Source organism: Panulirus ornatus, chromosome 32, assembly GCF_036320965.1.
Source record: "Panulirus ornatus isolate Po-2019 chromosome 32, ASM3632096v1, whole genome shotgun sequence".
NCBI classification, from domain to species: domain Eukaryota; kingdom Metazoa; phylum Arthropoda; class Malacostraca; order Decapoda; family Palinuridae; genus Panulirus; species Panulirus ornatus.
Window position 1 is genome coordinate 7,523,293 of NC_092255.1, and position 15,014 is coordinate 7,538,306.

The window sequence follows — 15,014 nt, forward strand, 5'->3', positions numbered from 1 at the left end:
TCACATGACGCTCTCGAACGTGCTCGACCTGAGCTTAAAAGGCGAGATCAACATACCTCAGAATCCACCATGACGCCCTCAACCAGCCACACCACACCACCACCCAACCCCACCCGCCTGCCTCCCTTTCCCCTCTTCCCGCTAATATGCCAATCAGCGACGAGACACGATTCCAGATGAACCAATTAGAGTAAGCTACGTCACGAGAATCCGCCTTTTGCATTTGGAGTGTGAGCAGCTACTGGGGTCAAAGGTCCTTTCAACTTGGTTAACCTCTTAATACCCCGGCACGATTTTATTTCTTCCCAGATTTTCAGCAGACTATAATTTTCCAAGTTAGATAGTCTCTGGTCGTCATGCAGGAAGCGTTACATTTTGTCTGGTAACAAGGTGTAACGGTAGCGTTACTGACCGCCTTACAACGTCAGATCCGCTGAAGTACGATTCTTGAACGCGATAGATTGACCACAGTCCATCTAGCTGTTCATCATCCCTAGCTAGAGGTTGGTGGATAAATTGGGTACCTGCTTTACGATAGGATATATATATATATATATATATATATATATATATATATATATATGAATATATGATATTCTTTTTCCTTACATATTCGACATTTCCCGCGTTAGCGAGGTAGCGTTAAGTACAGAGGACTGAGCCTAAGAGAGATCCTCACTTGGCTCCCATCTCTTTTCCTTCTGGAAAATCAAAAAACGGGAGGGGAGGATTTCCAGCCCGCTGCTCCCTCTCCTTTGAGTTGCCTTCTACGACACGTAGGGAATACGTGGGAAGTATTCTTTCTGCCCTATCCTCAGGGATAATATATATATATATATATATATATATATATATATATATATATATATATATATATATATATATATATATATATATACATATATATATATATATATATATATATATATATATATATATATATATATATATATATAGTGTACATCCCATCTTAAGTTAGGTACTAGTTTATTCACCATCTCCGTTGGGAGGATGAACAGCTAGGTTCGCAGCGGGCCGACTGTGTAACCCTGAATTCGGCTTCGGGCGGGCCCATGCGCGGGTCAAAATCAGCATCTGTAAACACTGGGCCAAGAAAACCTGTATTCACACACAGTATCCAACCCTTGATATACCGTTAAGTTAAGGATAGAGCAATAATTCACTTACTGTTTACGTAATTCGTACATATATCAAAAACTATTTCGGTTTTTCATATGTTTAACACTATAGCACAATCGTTTGTTGTGTCATTGTCCTTTACGTAAGATGCTAGACTAACAAGTAGGCCGTTTTGACATCTGTGTATTTCCCTACAGTGCTAAACTTTAGCATTCTACTCTCCTAAACACTTACTTTATTTCCTATCGTCTCTCTTTAATCCTTTTTCTCTATGTTCCTTTTTCGTATTTTTAGGTAATCCGTCAGTGGGGGGCCATCGTCCGCGATTCGAACTTTCCAAATACGAAAATAAGCCGAAAATACTCCGAGAAATTCATATTACGTAAACTGCGTTGTGTCGTCAGGTAACGGTAATGGAAAAGCAGGGAAGGCGATGTACTGGCCCCATGAACACTGGAGGAAGTCCATCATTTCACTGAGGAACACCTCCTCAGTGTGCTGTTGCAGTGTACCCCCCTCCCACTCAGTGCACACTCATCACAGCGACGTGTGTCACCGGTGGGGCAGACAGACGGCAGCACACACATAGAACTGTAAGCAAAACCACCAGGAATTCATTATCCTCAGCTGGCTTCGACATCCCCTTCTTCAGGAGACTGATCGCTGTTATATCTTGCATTCAGTTCTCGGTCCTACCTGTTGTCTCACCCCCAACCCCATGTGTCACTTGTGGATAACACCCGACTGTCGATGTAATTGACCCAGAGGAGTTGGGAGGCGCTGACAATGGTATTGTGTTGAAAAGCATAAAGATCCCTTATGACCCGTAATCATTATTTCCACTCGCGACTCCTGTGGTTTGTGCATAGATTATCTTGTTGTGTGACTTTGCTGTGTCATTCTAGTCTTTCGTATCAATTCATAGGATTGAGCGAGGCTCCATCGTAACATATTTCATCTCAACTTTGTGATGAAAGTGGAGAAATTCAGTTTAATATTCTCTTTACTTTTCAACCCGAAATATATATACATATGACTTGTACCTTTCGCGAGAGTAGAAGCGACATGATGAACATGTGCCAGTCATTTCTTTACCCATTTTATGGAAATGATTGAGGACTAAGCAGCTGTGCCTCCTGGCGATTTCATTTCTTTATTGATGTCGACGTGAGCATATGGATGGCTCCGAGGGAGCGCGGGGATATGAGGTTGCTCAAGACCACGGTAACTCTTGCCTCGTAATGTAACTGTTAAGGAACGGCATTGCGTTTCCTCTCTCCCTTTCAGTCCGAAATATTGCTCAACCTCGACGTATTAGATTTCGTCAAGGGTTTGTTATTCTCCCGTTTTCTCTCACATGATGCCACTAAGGATGGAGAGGGGACTATGATAGATCTTCAGAGACACCCCCCCCCCCCCCCGCCCGTACCATATACGTATACAATACTTTCCAGGATATTATCCCTCATAATACCATCCCCATCTAGATCTACATCTCACAATCACGTCCATCGATGGGAATAAACCTCACAATCCTATGGTGATAACAGAGTCCATATCGGAACCATAACCAATGAGATAGAGGTGACCAATTCATATCGCCCGTATCATTGCGACCTTCATCTTTTAACAGACCACAGCTTAAAACACCATCATCATCATCGTCAGCAGTAGAAGCTGGCCTTGCACCGTCTCCCAGTCCAGCTCAGGCTGTCAGCGTACCCGTCTCTCCCCCTACACAACTATCATACCAACAGGAATTTCGTATCATGTGGAGGTTAGGAAGGCTATCAAACATTTCACAAGCGACCTCTCTCGGGCCTTGCTGGGCACACTATAAGCCTCGCCAGCCAGCAGCTCGCTCCTCACTTGGTCTTCGGACCGCGCATAGTGCAGACGGGATCGCCGACGCTCCGTTTTCTTCGACGTGCGCGCACGCTGCTCCACACGGAAAACGACGTCCCGGTACAACGCTCGTGTAGAAAGAAAACAGCACCGACCAAACTAAATTTAGAATAAAGTACTTTTGAATGAGATTGAAATACAAGGTCATAGAATATTGACCTTAACTCATATTGGAAAGATAAGAAATTCCTGTTGTGTTGAAAGTGTCGCGAATATGTAAGATAATCATATTACCGAAATATATTGAAGAATATGATATCCAAGACCTATTGACTGGAGGCTGCATTAAGTATCCGTAATATAAACTGGAAAAGAGAAAGGGAGAAAGAGAGAGAGAGAGAGTCCTTATTTGCAGAAATTGATGGTGATACGCAATGTAAGATATTGTTAGAACTTGGTACATGTATATGTATATGTATTGAGTACAAGACTCAAGTCAGGCTCTCAACATCTTTCTTCAGCAGTGAGGGCGGCCGTGTGGAGGAGGAGAACAACCACTATCACTACTACTACTACTACTACTACTACTACTACTACTACTACTACTACTACTACGTTGCTGGGACCCCAGTCGACTCCAGGCGGACACTCCTCCCACAGGTAGGGTTTTCGAGATCCATTCTTGACTTCCTATCGTCCATGAGTGTCACAAGAGCAGACGTATTGTGACTTACAGTACGTGGGTGTTTAGATACGTCATACCCACAATGGTAGATGAGATCTGCTGTGATTTTAATATATATATATATATATATATATATATATATATATATATATATATATATATATATATATATATATATATATATATATGTATATATTTATAATGTATCTGCTTTGTTGTGGAACCTATGTCGAAACTGGTGTGGAAATATGTATTTCCATATGGGCAAAGTAACTTTCACACGAAATCTCATCATCACGAAGGCTGTCTACAAGAGCCACGCGTATCGCATGTGCCTGCGAGATGTGGGTCAAGCACTGGGGCCCATCGCCGTGGCACATGGATAGCAATTATGGATCATGCAAAGGTGAAGTAATGATGCGATACGCCCTGATTCCCTGGGGGCCCCCAAGACCAGTCAGCCTGGAGGAGGCAAAGTTTATGAATATCTTGATTGTTGACAGAAGGGACGGTGCGCGCTGGAGGTGGAAGAACCTGGGAAGGTTGTGTTGGAAGGTTTCAAGTCGTGTCGTGATGAAGACGAGAGGAGAGAAAATTGAAGGAAGTTAGGAGGCTAACAGAGCTTTATGAAGACGAGAGGAGGGAAAATTAGAAGGAGGTTAGGAGGCTAACAGAGCTATAGGCTCAACCGAGGCGCCACAGTGTCTAATGTTACACGAAGTAGGGACGACACATTCACTGAGGTATATGAGGAAGCGAAGGTTTTGCCTCTGTTACTGGGAACTGCTGCACTTAGATAGGAAATAGGTTGGCCAGCTTCCTCTACGTTCATTACTTATACTTTCTTGCATCTTACTCCCACTGCTAACTTCTGATGTGTGTGTGTGTGTGTGTGTGTGTGTGTGTGTGTGTGTGTGTCCACTGAATTTGCTGCTAATCTATGGTTGTATGATAATGTGGGATGATAGTGCCCTGAAGATTGGCAACATATGAAACAATATACCAATCAGAATAACTAGTTATAAGCAGCTCCATATATACGTTTATTTTTTCATTTTCTTTTTTTTTTTCTTACTATTTGCCATTTCCCGCAATAGCGAGGTAGCGCTAAGAACAGAGGACTGAGCCTTTGAGGGGAATATTCTCACTTGGCCCTCTTCTCTGCTCCCCTTTTCGAAAATTAAAAAAAAAGAAAAAGAGAGGGGAGGATTTCCAGCCCCCCGCTCCCTCCCCTTTTAGTCGCCTTCTACGACACGCAGGGAATACGTGGGAAGTGTTCTTCCTCCCCTATCTCCAGGGATAATGTATATATATATATATATATATATATATATATATATATATATATATATATATATATATATATATATATATTCCTATGAGTCCACGGGGAAAATGAAACACGAAAAGTTCCCAAGTGCACTTTCGTGTAATAATCACATCATCAGGGGAGACAATAGAGAGGAATATCACATGTTTACCAGATGGCGTCCTAGCTTCGTCTCTTCGATGTATATCAACTGACTGTTATATTCCTCTCTTGTGTCTCCCCTGATGATGTGATTATTACACGAAAGTGCACTTGGGAACGTTTCGTGTTTCATTTTCCCCGTGGACTTATAGGAATATCTTGATCACGCGCAGAATTGTGATCCTTACCAATATATATATATATATATATATATATATATATATATATATATATATATATATATATATATATATATATATATATATATATCGTAATGTCATTATATTTTGCTTCAGTTCCACGAGTATCAGGATTTGCATCTCCTTAGCTACACGAGAGGGTTTCCAGGCTTATTTATCTCTATGGGAAAAGATACGCATGTGTCACCCCCCTTCCCACAGTGATGCGTTGTCTGTTGTCTTCTACCATCACGGAGAACCTGGCTTGGGCCGAGGGTCTGACATTCGTCCGTGTGCTCATTTCTCTCATCACCAAAACGACTCTCTATATTGCCACATATCTGGACACTGTTATTAGATCATATTCTTACTCGTATCATTGTAATCTAGTGAATGAAAGAAAGAAAACTGGTATTACTAACTATTTATCATATCTATATTTCCATAAGATAATGACTATCAGGGTTTGATGATAAGTATTTGAACATATCAATTATTGGATTCCACCTTCTACAAAAAAGGGGGGAAAAAGAAGAATAATTGGGACTTGTAGTTTGTAATACTTTGATATTTCAAAAATATTTTGGAAGAAAGATTGATAAATGAGGACTTAAGGGGTCTGATACTTTGATATTTGAAAAATAACGTCAAAGATAGATTCATAAAGTAGGACTTAAAGTTTCTCATACTTTGATATTTTAATAATAAACTTCAAAGATAGATTCATAAATGGGACTTAAAGGTTCTAGTACTTTGATATTTCAAAAATAATTTCAAAGACAGATTCATAAATGGGGACTTAAAGGTTCTTATACTTTGATATTTTAAGAATAAACTTCAACGATAGATTCATAAGTGAGGACTTAAAGTTTCCAATACTTTGATATTAAAAAACTTTAAAGATTGATTCGTAAATAAGGACTTAAAGTTTCTGATACTTTGATACTTGAAAAGATAAACTTCAAAAATCGATTCATAAATGAAGGGTTAAAGGTTAAAGGTTCTAATATTTTGATATTTTGAAAAATAACTTCATAGATTCATAAATGAGGACTTAAACGTTTTATTAATTTGATATTTGAGAATAAACTTCAAAGATAAATTAAAAAGTGAGGACTTAAAGTTTCTAATACTTTGATACTTAAAAAATAAACTTCAAAGATTGATTCATGAATGAGGACTTAAAATTTCTCTTACTTTGATATTTTAAGAATAACTTCAAAGATAGATTCATAAAAGAGGACTTTAAAGTTTCTCATACTTTGATACTTTAAAATAGATTCATAGACGTTCGAATGTTTATTCTTATCTAACAGTGATATTTTTCTGATACTTTTCCAGCAGGATCAGAATTCTTTTGTGGGATCCTGGGGCTCTCAAACCCATTATGTAATAGCTTCCCAGTCAACTGTTAGCTCACGTAAGAAAAAATAGGTCTCACCTCCAGCTGTAGTAGGTAATAATACGAGGGATAACGCCAGCGATATTATAACGAATGGAGGGAATAGGTCTCGACTTCACCACGGAAATTAAAAGCGAAAGGAAGGTATTATGTCCTGAGCGTGGCTTGAGTCGTAATAACTGTAATGCTCCGGTGAAGGTGCTTATATGAGGTGGAGTGTGGGCAAGATATATAGTTAGAGAGAGAGAGACTTATCCACTCACAGTTCCCTACAGTTATTAGTCGTCTTGGTCATTTCATAATCCCCCATCTCGTCCTTGAGTACCGCACCTTAGTATTAGGTTACGAGTGCACCTTGACGAAGCTCCTGGCATGGTGGAGGAGGACCTATAATTACCCACACAGTGTGTGGGTAAAGGTAAGAGGCTACGTTGAGACATCCTCCCTTGGTGGTGGAAGCCTTAGACCCCAGGGCTTGTTATCCTGTCGTCTCGGGAGTGTGGGCTAAGGTCAGTGCCCTCCTCCTGACGAAATGAGAGGGCAGCAGCAGGAGGAGGCGGCTCCTCCTCCTCCTCCTGCGCCTCTTCCTCCTCCTCCTCTTCCTCCTCCTCCTCCTCTTCCTCCTCCTCCTCCTCCTCCTCCTCCTCCTCCTCCTATCTGAGTAAGACGGTGAATCTTGTGTAAGATCCGGGTCCCACTGTTCAGAGGCCTCCCCGCTGTGCCTCTGGGAACACAGAGCGCAACAGTCAGCATGGATCTGAATACCGTCTCCCCTGGATGATCGCGAGGCGCTTCGAGGTAGCGGCCATCATCATCATCATCATCATCATCTGGGTCGTCGCTGTATCCGCGGTCACTCCTGCCGGCGAGAAATAGCAGAGTAGCGCACTCCTGATGGGGTGGACGAAGGTGTGGGCTTTCCGCATGAGAGAGATATGAGGGTTGGTTGGCTCAGTGGAGTAATGCCGGGCTTCGTGTCAATATTCGAGAAACAAATGAGGTAAAGCAGGGGTGGTTTCTGTTATATAGCTCGCTCCTTGATACAGGGTACGAACTGCTGTTTCTCTTTGTCGTTCAGGACTTCGCGAGTAATCCTTCCCTTTAGTGTTGAGGTGAGTGACGTCGAGACAGATGATAACACTGAAGGATCCACCTGATGCCCTTGTGATCCTAGTCGTCAACAGGACGGGAGTCATCCTTACAGATGGCGCCATCGGAAGGGATGAAGGGCTCTGTCGGATGGCCTCAACTGGCCATCCCTGGAGGTCATAGCATAAGATCTGGGCCTTCAGCATGTCAGTCGTGTTCACGAAATACGAGAATGTTGATGGTAATGTTTCTTACGAGAGGCCACAAGATGAAGGACTCGTCCGCTAATGTACATTGTTAAGATGCGTGATAATGTGTAAATAAGGACATATACATTGGCCAAGATCCTGATTGGTTTCGACATTTGGCTATTAATGCGAGGCGTGTCGGTGACTGTACGTAATCAGGTTTCATTGTTATGGTTCGTGTGCCCGCTAGAACGCACCTTTGTTTACAGAGCAAACACCCGGCCGAACCTGCTGGTGGCGTTGCTTCCTCTGCCAAGCTGTCGGATGTGTGTGTGTGTGTGTGTGTAGAGCTCTGGTTATTGTTCCTGGCTGGGTCCCACACGGATATATCAAAGGCCCGTTATGTATTCCTGATCCGTGGGTGGATCGTCCTACTGCAAACTGAAGAGGAGGAAACGCGACATTGGTTAATATAGAAATATGTGAGCTGAGGGAAACACGACATCTATTATAGAAATATGTGAACTGATGTTGTACAGATGAGGAGATCCAAATGACACCAATTCAGTAAGAAATAATAAAAAAAAAGATATTGTTCGACAATAGTTGATAACATCAACTCCATTTTTGTGGAGACGAGAGAAAAGTTTTATATAAGAATAACAATAGGGTTAATCTACAGCCTCACCCTCTCCCACACACACACACACACACACACACACACCACTGGCATATGAAAGACTTTATATCCGGCTGGCAGAAATCTGCGTTGAGTAATATTCGTCTGTAATGAGCAATTACAGCATCCAGGCATCTAATTACGAATATTTCCATTCCAGTACCTCTGGGTGCAGACTCTACCCAATCTTATCAGATTGGTTTTGCCTTTTTTTGAATATCTGATAAGGTTTATCATCAAGTTACCGCCTACGCGGGGAAAGTTTATAGAGATAGAAAGTTTATAGCGATAGAAAGTATGCCGGCGTAACATAGATATTCAAAATAGATAAGCAGGTTCCTCTACCGGGAGATTATCTCCCAGTTAGATTGACGTCTGTGGCTGGAACACTTATGGAGACCAGTAGTCGAGAAATGATTGTGAATCATTCAGACGATCAACACTTAACGAACCACACCATAGGTTTTGATGGTGTGCTTCATATTCAACAAATATGCTTCATTCCTGTCGTGGTAAAGTCAGCATATATGCTGAAATCAAAGCGGTTAATGTCATATATATATATATATATATATATATATATATATATATATATATATATATATATATATATATGTATATATATGTATATATATATATATTTTTTTTTTTTCATACTCTTAACCATTTCCCGCGTTAGCGAGGCTGCGTTAAGAACAGAGGACTGAGCCCATGAGGGAATATCCTCACTTGGTCCCCTTCTCTGTTCCTTCTTTTGAAAAATCAAAAATGAGAGAGGAAGATTTCCAGCCTCCGCTTCCTCCCCTTTTAGTCCCCCTCTACGACACGCAGGGAATACATGGGAAGTATTCTTTTTCCTCTGTTTCCAGGGATTTTATATATATATATATATATATATATATATATATATATATATATATATATATATATATATATATATATATATATATATATGAATCAGCTTTCCATGGTTTACCCCAGACGCTTCACATGCCCTGATTCAATCCACTGACAGCACGTCAACCCCGGTATACCACATCGATCCAATTCACTCTATTCCTTGCCCTCCTTTCACCCTCCTGCATGTTCAGACCCCGATCACACAAAATCTTTTTCACTCCATCTTTCCACCTCCAATTTGGTCTCCCTCTTCTCCTCGTTCCCTCCACCTCCGACACATATATCCTCTTGGTCAATCTTTCCTCACTCATTCTCTCCATGTGACCAAACCATTTCAAAACACCCTCTTCTGCTCTCTCAACCACGCTCTTTTTATTTCCACACATCTCTCTTACCCTTACGTTACTTACTCGATCAAACCACCTCACACCACACATTGTCCTCAAACATCTCATTTCCAGCACATCCATCCTCCTGCGCACAACTCTATCCATAGTCCACGCCTCGCAACCATACAACATTGTTGGAACCACTATTCCTTCAAACATACCCATTTTTGCTTTCCGAGATAATGTTCTCGACTTCCACACATTCTTCAAGGCTCCCAGAATTTTCGCCCCCTCCCCCACCCTATGATCCACTTCCGCTTCCATGGTTCCATCCGCTGCCAGATCCACTCCCAGATATCTAAAACACTTCACTTCCTCCAGTTTTTCTCCATTCAAACTCACCTCCCAATTGAATTGACCCTCAACCCTACTGTACCTAATAACCTTGCTCTTATTCACATTTACTCTTAACTTTCTTCTTTCACACACTTTACCAAACTCAGTCACCAGCTTCTGCAGTTTCTCACATGAATCAGCCACCAGCGCTGTATCATCAGCGAACAACAACTGACTCACTTCCCAAGCTCTCTCATCCCCAACAGACTTCATACTTGCCCCTCTTTCCAAAACTCTTGCATTCACCTCCCTAACAACCCCATCCATAAACAAATTAAACAACCATGGAGACATCACACACGCCTGCCGCAAACCTACATTCACTGAGAACCAATCACTTTCCTCTCTTCCTACACGTACACATGCCTTACATCCTCGATAAAAACTTTTCACTGCTTCTAACAACTTGCCTCCCACACCATATATTCTTAATACCTTCCACAGAGCATCTCTATCAACTCTATCATATGCCTTCTCCAGATCCATAAATGCTACATACAAATCCATTTGCTTTTCTAAGTATTTCTCACATACATTCTTCAAAGCAAACACCTGATCCACACATCCTCTACCACTTCTGAAACCACACTGCTCTTCCCCAATCTGATGCTCTGTACATGCCTTCACCCTCTCAATCAGTACCCTCCCATATAATTTGCCAGGAATACTCAACAAACTTATACCTCTGTAATTTGAGCACTCACTCTTATCCCCTTTGCCTTTATACAATGGCACTATGCACGCATTCCGCCAATCCTCAGGCACCTCACCATGAGTCATACATACATTAAATAACCTTACCAACCAGTCAACAATACAGTCACCCCCTTTTTTAATAAATTCCACTGCAATACCATCCAAACCTGCTGCCTTGCCGGCTTTCATCTTCCGCAAAGCTTTTACTACCTCTTCTCTGTTTACCAACTCATTTTCCCTAACCCTCGCACTTTGCACACCACCAGATTTGTTTCATTTCGCTCCCAGTGAGGTATACACAATCATGTGCACACAGTTTACTTCGAATGACGCAACAAGCGTTTACATCACAGAGTTGTTAACATAAAGAGTTTACCAGTTTGATAACCTATAGAATTTACCAGTGAGGGTGGTTGAAAGCAGCGTCATAGATACGTTTAAGAACAGACGCCACACAGGTATTTCGCTGTAGGCTTACAACTGACAGTATTTCAACCTCCTCATAAATAGACCGAACAAATTCGCAGAGATCCGAGATCAAATGTAGTATTGAAGTTAAGGTAAGGTATATCATGTATATTGAAATACGTGTGATTTATTCTTTACTCTTAGAACAGTGTCAACATTACACTATTGGTCAAACATTGAACAATATCTGATGTAAAAAAAAAAAAAAAAAAAAAAACACGTTGGGAAAACGCGTTGTTGTTATGATGTGTCGAGTGGAAACACAGGGGTTCCACAGCAGTTGTCGTACGGTGCCTGACGAAGGTCTTTTTACACTTGAATCATATTGGCGTCTTGTTTAAACTAATGACTACAATTTGAAAATCTTTTAAATGACTACTTTTAAACGTAATGATTACTACCTCCATCCATCATCACCCTTGTTTACTTACATACCCTCTTCCATCCTTACCTCACCAAGCATGAGCCGTTTTTAAACGTGCTGTTCGAAACCATTTTCGAAACAGCGTTGTCTAGATTTTCACTGTGATAACCCACACCGAGGTATTGATGGGTACTACTAACACGCTCTGGCATCAGAGCACAGTGGAGCAGCATCGAGTTCAGACCATCAGCCTCAATGGATCTGCTACAAGTATTCTAGGAATGGAACAGTTGGGCGGGCTTTCCGCTGTTGCCATAACGAGCGAACTTGTGTGTGTTTAAAGTGGTGTGGGAGATGGGACGAGAAGGGGAATGTACGCTATCGTCAGAGGTCGGGTTCACCCAGGAAAACCACATCTCCAATAGAAAACGAATCCTTGTGGGTGAGGTAGAGGATTCTCCCCCTTATGTGACGCCGTAGCTGTCCGGTGTTACCTACAACCCCCAGTGTCTAGCTCTACAACACGGCTACGATGTTTATAAAGCTGGTGTCCATCACAGAACACCGCCATCAGGAGAAAGAACCCGGGAGGGAGACGCTCCATGACCAGGCCCCGGTTCGCTCAGCGTTACGTGAACGAGGAGCTGGCGTTTGAGTGGAGGGATCCACGGCCAACTGCACCGCTGGCCATCAAATCAGACAAGACACTCCAGCCAGGATGTCTACGAGGTCGTCAGGGGAGTGGCCACGTCGCATGCAACGCGTGGAGGTGGATCCATCAGTACAGATTAGGAGAGCTGGCCGTCACTGAGGCAAGATTCAACGCTGGCAAGTGTATAGAGATACTGGGGCAGGTGATGGTTCCCTCAGCTGGTGCCATGGTTCTACCCAGATCAGATACAAGAGGTGCAGGTAAGACGGTTTTTGTTGGCATGAATAATGATTGGATTCAATTAGTCCTTTTCCTCTTTCATTGTTCTACCTTCCTCTTACCATCCCTTACTTCACCCTCCCACATATTAACCCCTCCCTCTACCCTACATCACCCACTTCCTGCCCCGCCACACACCTCTCCCCGTCCCAACCTGTAACCACTGACCTACACCCGCCATCACCTCGCTCTCCTTCCCCCCTCCCACCCTAACGACTGTGGTTGTTACAAGCAGCAGTTCATCCGCTGTTGTGATTCACGTCAACCCTTGCCAGCCCATACCCACATCCCACGTCTCCTACAGTGTGGCTCCCGTCCACACACCTCTGGACTGCAACTTTTCCTCTCTCTCACTTTTAACCCCGTGTCTAAACCCCTTCCTTTCGCCTCCTTACCTTCCATACTCATTCATCATTCCCTCAGTGTCATGGATACATGTCGTGTGTTCCATCTCCCTGTAACTACTAAGCTCTGCCATCATTATCATGTAAATCTCCACGTCGCTTCGAGTTTACTTACGTAAGACGGCAAATAAGAGGCTCTCGGACATGCTGTAGTGTTCATGTCTGGTCTTCTCCACCAACGTGCCTCATGTCTGTTCCTTGTCCTCACGTTTGTGCAGTACGTCGTCTGTATATCTGACTTTATCCTGTCTACGAATCCTCTGTTGTCTCAGTTCAGAATCGGCTTGTCATTTCCTTACCATTTCTCACTGAGGACGACAATTCGTCAGCACAACAGTTCTTGTCGTTTTATCTACGACTTTACGTACATGTCCACCAGTGGGGATGAAGGGAATTCTTGACATTGACTGTGTAATGACTTTGTCTGGATCTTGAGTGGCCATCAGACGGTCGGCTTTACCTCGATGTGTGTGGTGTATGTGAATCATCTGGTACGTGAATCATCTGAGATGTGTATGTGAATCATCATCATACCCGAAATGTCTTCACTTCGCTACAAATGGACATTTTAGTTGCTATAAAGTATTTTTTTGGTGTGTATAAAACTGACTTTATACGAAGGGCTGTTTATTAAGTAAGAGTTGGCTGGTTAAGGCCATGGGGAGGGGAGAGGGTTGGGGAGTTAACGTAACACACAGGGCGGGGGAGGCAAGGGGGAGGGGAATTTGTGTGTATGTGTATTGCAGTGACCAGGGTACATTTGTTGCGCTGGTGGTTGACATATGAAGTAAGGAGACCTTGTTATTGACTTGATTCCTTCTGATGTTATTACTAACCTTGTTTACGCAGTTGTTGATACCAATTTAAGGGCTGAAAATTGGCTGAGGATTTCGGACCAATTGATGGGGACGTGTGTGTTCGTCTTTTATGTCATTGTTTAATCAGGTCGCAATACATGTTGGGTTTGCTGGTGTTGTAGGTGTGTAAGGAGAGTCTTGCAGGGAAATGTTTGTGATTATATAACTTGACAAGGGGGTGACCGAGGGTGGGGGTAGCTAGTGAGGTAGTCGAACCGGTGTAATCTGTTGCTAGGGGTGACAACCACACGCCAGCAAGACTTCCCTGTTTTGTCAATGTAATTCCTCCCTTTGTTGAATGTAATCGGTATTTATGTAATCACAATGTGTATACGTTCCCTCAACACTGTAGATGTCGTGAAGGAGCCTAACATGAAAAGGCTTGGCTCTTGAGTTGAGAAGGAATGAATTGGAGGCGAAAGATGGTGGAGTGGTATTATAGAGGTCTGTTAGGGTGGGGGGTTTGGTGGGAGACCGGGTGTGATTGACAGTTGTAGCTGTATCGTGCGTCTGGAAGCGAGGTTTATATATCGTTACCAGAATCTTCTTGCTCTGCCGGATGCTTGTCTCCGTGAAATTAATCGGTCGACTTTACCGCGTAAAACTTGCTGGTATTTCCTCTTTTAAAACGTTGTTTACATTTGTCCTCTCGCCACACACTTCTCTAAGGATCTTACCAACCTCTCTGACGGCCCACGAAATCACACAGCGGTCTCATTGTTCCCTTTGCGTTCTTTCGTATCTCTTGATACCGTATTTCCTTTACAACGACACATTGAATGACTTTATACCACCAGGTCAAGTGGCGATTTCCTTTCAAAAACGAGAGATGTTACTCATCGTGGAATGATCCCTGACGTGCGCGAGCTCAGCCCTCCTTTGGGGGCTGGGCCTTGTATATATCGATCACTGGCCTCTATTGCTCTCGGGGCTTTCACAGATATGAAAGTGTCGGCAGTAAAAGAATTTTTATGGACGTCCTTGAACACAA

General features: G+C 42.6%; 1 protein-coding gene across 4 annotated transcripts in view; it reads left to right on the plus strand.

Annotated features, from left to right (window-relative positions):
- The window catches only part of LOC139759031 (uncharacterized), a 139,482-nt gene that overhangs the window by 16,390 nt on the left and 108,078 nt on the right, over positions 1–15,014 (plus strand). For 3 of the 4 annotated variants that reach the window (XR_011714977.1, XR_011714978.1, XM_071680934.1), the window contains exon 1: positions 3,003–3,645. The exons of the other annotated variant lie outside the window; for it this stretch is intronic. The gene's annotated coding sequence lies outside the window, so the exon portion shown is untranslated. Of the gene's footprint in view, positions 1–3,002; positions 3,646–15,014 lie in introns of those variants that run through there. 4 annotated transcript variants of the gene reach the window in all.